Source organism: Plecotus auritus (genome assembly GCF_963455305.1).
Source record: "Plecotus auritus genome assembly, chromosome: 8".
NCBI classification, from domain to species: domain Eukaryota; kingdom Metazoa; phylum Chordata; class Mammalia; order Chiroptera; family Vespertilionidae; genus Plecotus; species Plecotus auritus.
Window position 1 is genome coordinate 18,348,750 of NC_137782.1, and position 6,000 is coordinate 18,354,749.

A 6,000-nucleotide genomic window follows, 5' to 3' on the forward strand; every position below is an offset into this window, starting at 1 on the left:
AATTAGGGCACGATACCTCTGTCTAAATGTGGCATCCGTCCCTCAATGGCAATCACTGGGTTCACACGCCACCATTGGAGACTCTCTCATGTGGGCCCCAAGGGCTGTCAGAGGACTAGTTCAGTGCACGAGACTGGAATATGCAGGTGTGGAAAGAGGAAGGGTTTTGAAGGGGAAGTGAAAAAAATGTTAAAAGCAAACTTTATCACTAACATTTTGATGTGGACCTGCCTTGTGGGATCCAGTTACCAAGACATAAATAAAATCTACCTAATTCCATTCTACTAGCTTTTGCCCCATTTGAAATTCTTTGGTGAAGTACTCGTGTTTTATGAAGGTTAGAGAAGGCTGAGACTTGGTGGGTTATGCACACGGGGGTCTCCCTTGCAGCGGATTCTCTGTTGCTATCTTTATTTTCTTCCTGAGTTTCCATTTCTTTCAAACAAAGGCCTTCCTGCGAAGAGAAGCCACTGCCTTGCTTCATCTTTTCTTCTCATCTGAGATGTCTGACCGAGGCTCTCTCTGTTGCCACTATTCCAGATTAAAAAAATATTTATGGATGTACCAGGTAATGCTGATGACACAAACAACCAAATAAATCCCAGAGATATTTAGAGGAAAAGTTCCCAGAAGCAGGCTATTTGAGGTACTTGTTAAAAGTGATTGTTAGGTCCTGATCCCACACATTCTGACATTCTGATTCTGTGGTGCATTCCTCTGTGTTAGAGATTTAGGTCATGTGAATATATATATATTGATTTCAGAGAGGAAGGAAGAGGAAAAGAGAGATAGAAACATCAGTGATGACAGAGAATCATTGATCAGCTGCCTCCTGCACATGCCACACTGGGGATAGAGCCAGCAACCCTGGGCATGTGCCCTGACCAGGAATCAAACCATAGCCTCAGGGTTCATAAGTCGATGCTCAACCATGTAGCTACACCAGCCAGGTATAGAGCATGGATTTTTAAGAATCCTGCTTAAAAGGTTTCTTAAAAATACCCTTGGTGATTCTGACACCAAGAATCAGTAGACCTTTTCTTATGTGACAGTTAATTATGATTAATGGGAGGAGGCAGAAATCTAGAATTCCAATTTATGAACTTTATAACCCTCAAATTATCCATAAAAAAGTGGGGTAAACTATCCCTGCCATGATGCTTCTCAGGGTTGTGTTATTAAAGTGCATGAAAAAGCTTTGAGATATATAGAAAGCATGTATGTGTTGAGTGAATGTTAAATACATTAATATCAACAGAAGCCATTACGACTGATGTACCTATTATTGCCAATGTTTATATCAACTATTCACTGCAGTGTAAAGATATTTAGGGTGCAATAATGTGTTTTATGCATCTGTGTGTTCTGAAAAAAATAAAAATAAAGAAGGATGTTGACTAAGTTACTTTTTTTTTTTTTTTACTTATTCTCCTACATGCTTACTTGGACAGTTGGTATATTTGATTCATCAAAAATCATTTAACATTAGCAAGCCAAGAGCACATTTTAAAGAAACAATCAAACAAAAAAAGAAACAAAAAAGTCACTAGAAGAAAAGACATTTCTGTGAGCTTAATTTATTAGACACTTTATGTTTGAAAACCCTGGTGAAAACCCAACAGGTAGGGTTTTAGACTTTAGTGGGCTCATAGTTTCCAGTTGTGACATATCAGTTGGCCAATATAACTAACAGCTAAGTCTGTGGTTCCATGGTAGGTATCGATGTTACTTTTGCCACTTTCCAGGCAGGAAGTCACTGCCACATGCCTCTTTATCATGGAGTTATCCCTAGAAATGCAAAGTTCCTTCTGGCGGAAATGTTGCAAAAATCTATTCACAGAATAAGCTTTCGTCAAAAAAATATTTTATTCATTTTTGGGAATATAAGCACAGGATAGTTTTTAAAAACACATTAGAATGTACTAGTAACCACCAAAAAAAAAAAGTTATCTTTTTGCAAATACTTGTGAGTTTGTGCAAGTATTCTTTCCAGCTAGGAAATGTCACTGCAGCTGAATTTTAAATCAAGTGTTCATATTTCTTTGGGGAGTTTTAGATCAGCAAAAGAAACGGAATATTTACAATTTGGTGCATAATTCATTTTCTGTGTGTAACTCCCCCCCCCCTTTTTTAGGCTGAATTGTGCTGAATTTTTGACAAAAATGGATATCATAAATTATTAAGGATCATTGCAGGAGCTGGAATAAGTAGATTATTATTAGCATCATTATCATTGTGACTAATAAAAGAACTTAGCTAGAAAGGGGAAAAAATAGGATCTAAGATTGCTGACAAAGGTAGCTTAATGCTTTGGAGCTTGCATATTTATCAGAATTCATGTGGGACAGGAATTTCTTGAATCACCACTCTGATCTATGTCTTTTCCAGCTGCAAAACCCAGGGAACATTTCAGGGCTGTCAGCCTGCTCTCCCTCTCCCAGAAAGACCTATCTCCTTCAGAGAACTGACAGGATGATAACATCTTTTAGCAGGTAGGTGTGAAATCAAAGCAAGTGTTCATAATAGCTCCTATTCAGGAGGGATTGGAATCCACCAGTGTGACACTGGACTCCCATACTCCCTCAGGTTCTTCAGTTAGGTATGCTGACATGTGAGTCAAACAGGTTCAAATAACTTAGCAGTTGGTTTTGCCTTAATATCCTCTTTCATTTTCCTGATGATTGAGGCCCACTGCTCCAAAACATCTCCAGCACCAATGTATGTATCCACCTGAAGTCCAATCATTAGTCATTCATTCCTTTTGGTGAAAATGTTAACCCCTTTCCCAGGGAGCACCCACAGAGTAGCTCTTTCCAATCACCAATCTTAGAGTTCATATTATGCAGAAGAGAGATTATAGTAATGCACATGAAATATACATTCTGGGTGATATAAGGAAAATGATTATAATAATACCTATTAGTGACTATTCTTGACCCCTCTAGACTTTAAGAACTTTTCAGTAAATATGTAGTAACTTTGAGAGTTGAATCCACTTTTCTACAAATGGATAGGTTGGCATGCATGTGCTATAACAGGTAGAATTGCCTTTGGTTATATCTATAGGACATAACGTAAAGTGGAGATTTGGGAGTTATTAGAGTCTAATTTGATCTATGGAGAGAACCAATCCAAATAATAAGTCCTTTGGGTGAGTTATTTGTACTGAATTATCTGGTTTGACCATCTACATGTAAATATAGATCAAATTAATAGGATAATTGTCAGACTTGTTCTTCGCCTTGTGGTCTATGGACTAACTCTCCAGACATAATTGGCACTCTGGGAGAGTCTAGCTCAAAACTGAGTAAACAGTAACAATAAGTAATGAAGAGTGTGCTGAGTCTAGTAGAAAATGCAACTTGTTATGACTATGCCCAGAAATTGGATTTTTGGAATCATATATTCAGAATTGTTAAGATATGTACTCAATGACATATCTTAAAAAATAACCTTATTCTTCTGTTTCTTAAAATCAAACATGGAAATGTCAACTTTAATTTTAATTTATAGAGGGAAATGGTAATAAAATATGATTTTAAAATGTGCTAATAAAAAAGAGATGGACACTATAGAGAGGTTAGTTAAAACATAATTTTAAATAGCATTAGTTAAACATTTATTTTTATTAGAAAATTGCTCTTCGGAAGCTTGATTGACAAAAATGGGTTTATGAAAAAAGTAATACATGAATGCAATAATTATGTCCTCAAAAATGACATTTATCAGTATTCAGATCTCATGATGTATTCTCAGCAAAACACAAAAATGAAGGAGATTGTGTAAATGAAAAGGGAAAGGCAAGATTTTTTTATTATAGAAAATTGAGAATATTCAGAGTGAGTGTTTCCAAGGCAACTGTCTATGTATTACTCTGCAAATAAGGATGAGAAAAAGTTTGTAAGTATCATTATTTGAGAGATCTTGTTCGATAGATATGATAATACAAATATTTACATATGCTCACCTCCATTTCCACACAGTAACCTGAGTTCATACACAATAGCTGCACCAAGGAACCAGTCAAGTGAAACACCTACTACTAAGCTACTAGCTATTGGAGGAAGAAGAAACTAAAAAAACAAAGCAAAACAAAACAAAAAAAACCTTCTATTGAAGGGACAAAATGACCAAGTAGGGAACTGGGCATATGCAACGGGAACATTAGCTAACACCAGGGGGAAATGTTTGCCAAATGCTGAAGGAGTGCTGTAGGGTAGCCAATGGTGCCTAGAGTATGGTCCCTGGATTGGCAGTGTTTGGATCACCTAAGCACATGTAAAGTGCAAATTCCTGTGGCCCATCCCAGATACTAACTCTTATAGTCTGGGCCCAGGTCCTAGCACTGTGCATCTTAACAGGCTCTTCAGGTAACCATGGAAAGTTAAGGAAGAGCACAGTGTGTATAGTTAGGAAGAGGAGGGTAAATTTGACCTGAAGTTTGAAAGATGGATATCAGGATCTTGGAGCCTGTAAAGGAAGAGAAAGCATTCTAGGCAGAGCAGTAGATGTAAGAAATAACAGCATTTCATCCCCATGCCTGTGGGAGAAGTCGTCTGTTATATTCTATGCATGTTTTCCTGTGTTTTTGTCCTTCATAGACTGTAAAATTTCTAAGGGCAAAGACCTAATTTTAATTTTTCTCTCATTTCAGTGCTTCACACATAGGGAGTGCTCCAAAAAAAAACAAAAAACAATCCCACAAAAGGCAAAGAAGAAAATGAATCAGAGAGGAGAGACAAGGAAGAAAAAACAAAACAGAACAACGACAACAACAAAAACATTTATATGTGGGCTCTGTGATAGGACAAAAAGCACATTGGATTTAGAGCCAAAAATAATATATTTAAACAATATGTTTTAATTTTATCATATTACCTACAGTGTTTCATTATTCTAAGTTTTGGTTTCCTCATCTACACAGTGACAGTGATAGATTCCATTTCAAAGATGTTGGTGCAAAATAAGGTATATGTAATTTGATAGTGTCTGGCATTGTGTCTAGTCTGTGATGTTGATCAATACATATTTATTAATACTGAAATAGTAATTTTTACATGAATGGTTAAGAGCACATGTCTTTAAATTCTCTGCCTTTACTCCTTTCTTTATTCCTTTAGTTTTTGCAATTGTCCCTTTTCCTTTTACCGTTTTTTCATGCTTGCCATTTATACCTGCATCTTAAGATTTCTATTTAATCAATTTCCCTCCTCCTTTTCTTACTTAAGTTGTTAATATTTATAGAACCCTTATTAACTGCCAGTGAAGGCTAAATATTTTTGCATGGATAACCTTGTTTAAAAATCACAACAGTATAGGATCTTAATTATTCCTTTTTTTTTTTTTTTTTTTTAACAGAATCCAGCCATTTAGAAAGATTCGAATAAGATTTCTGGTGATACGTGATTATTAAATGCTAGGTGAAGTTTGAGTCCAGGCAGTTTGAGCTTCACGACAAAGACATGACTACTATACTCAACTCCCTAGGAAGAAAAGAAACAAACATGTATAAAAACTGACATCAAGCTATTTAAAACATCTACACTTGTATCCCATTGAATTTTAGGAATGCCATTTGATGTATGTTCCTTTGCACCTGAGGTATTTATGTAGGAACCTGTTAACTCTCTCAATAGATGGCTAACAGCCTATCTATATGTCCAGTGTTGTCCTTATGTAGAAGACAGGGATGTGTTCTACACTTCCTGAATGTGTTTGAAAGTCCAGTTGTTTCTGGGTCACCTTTCCTTGGCAAAAGATTTGCTTGTTGGTTTAATCAAGAGAGCCATCAAAATATAATCACATTTATATACTCTGTTTAAAAGGGAAAATAAATTAGTAATATATTTTAAGATATTCATTCTCAATGAATGTATTTTAAAAATGAAGCATTTTGTGCTTAAATGGTAAGTTTCAGTGTTCCGGAAAATTCAATTGTTTGTAACTCTTCCTTCGCAAACAATGCTCAATAAATAAGTTGTGCACATCCTTTTTTTTGTG